The sequence below is a fragment of the Monodon monoceros genome, unplaced genomic scaffold, assembly GCF_005190385.1.
Source record: "Monodon monoceros isolate NGI ecotype Baffin Bay Population unplaced genomic scaffold, NGI_Narwhal_1 Super_Scaffold_12, whole genome shotgun sequence".
In the NCBI taxonomy this organism is placed as follows: Eukaryota; Metazoa; Chordata; class Mammalia; order Artiodactyla; family Monodontidae; genus Monodon; species Monodon monoceros.
Window position 1 is genome coordinate 99,005,960 of NW_021703768.1, and position 1,398 is coordinate 99,007,357.

Sequence of the window (1,398 nt, forward strand, 5' to 3'; positions counted from 1 at the left end):
TCGAAGCATTCAGAACTGTTCACAACTCTGGCTTATTCGCATGCCCCTGGTTTGCCGGGGGGGGGCTCAAAGCAATCAGGACTGTTTGCATTTCTGGCTTATTCGCCAGCCCCCAGTTTGTTGGGGTTGGGGGGGGGCTCATGAGTCACATCTCCTTTCCATGTCCTCAGTTATCCCACTACAAAATGCTTTCAGTTTTTCACCATTGAGGACGATGTTGGCTGTGGGTTTGTCATATATGGCCTTTATTATGTTGAGGAAAGTTCCCTCTATGCCTACTTTCTGCAGGGTTTTTATCATAAATGGGTGTTGAATTTTGTCAAGAGCTTTCTCTGCATCTATTGAGATGATCATATGGTTTTTCTCCTTCAATTTGTTAATGTGGTGTATCACGTTGATTGATTTACATATATTGAAGAATCCTTGCATTCCTGGAATAAGCTCCACTTGATCATGATGTATAATCTTTTTAATGTGCTGTTGGATTCTGTTTGCTAGTATTTTGTTGAGGATTTTTGCATCTATGTTTATCAGTGATATTGCCTGTAGTTTTCTTTCTTTGTGGCATCCTTGTCTGGCTTTGGTATCAGGGTGATGGTGTCCTTGTAGAATGAGTTTGGGAGTGTTCCTCCCTCTGCTATATTTTGGAAGAGTTTGAGAAGGATAGGTGTTAGCTCTTCTCTAAATGTTTGATAGAATTCGCCTGTGAAGCGATCTGGTCCTGGGCTTTTGTTTGTTGGAAGATTTTTAATCACAGTTTCAATTTCAGTGCTTGTGATTGGTCTGTTCATATTTTCTATTTCTTCCTGATTCAGTCTTGGCAGGTTGTGCATTTATAAGAATTTGTCCAGGTTGTTCATTTTATTGGCATAGAGTTGCTTGTAGTAATCTCCCATGATCTTTTGTATTTCTGCAGTGTCAGTTGTTACTTCTCCTTTTTCATTTCTAATTCTGTTGACTTGAGTCGTCTCCCTTTTTTTCTTGATGAGTCTGGCTAATGGTTTATCAATTTTTTTTTATCTTCTCAAAGAACCAGCTTTTAGTTTTATTGATCTTTGCTATCATTTCCCTCATTTCTTTCTCATTTATTTCTGATCTGATTTTTATGATTTCTTTCCTTCTGCTAACTTTGTTTTTTTTCTGTTCTTCTTTCTCTAATTGCTTTAGGTGCAAGGTTAGGTTGTTTATTCGAGATGTTTCCTGTTTCTTAAGGTAGGATTGTATTGCTATAAACTTCCCTCTTAGAACTGCTTTTGCTGCATTCCATAGATTTTGGGTCGTCGTGTCTCCATTGTCATTTGTTTCTAGGTATTTTTTGATTTCCTCTTTGATTTCTTCAGTGATCACGTCGTTATTAAGTAGTGTATTGTTTAGCCTCCATGTGTTTGTATTTTTTAC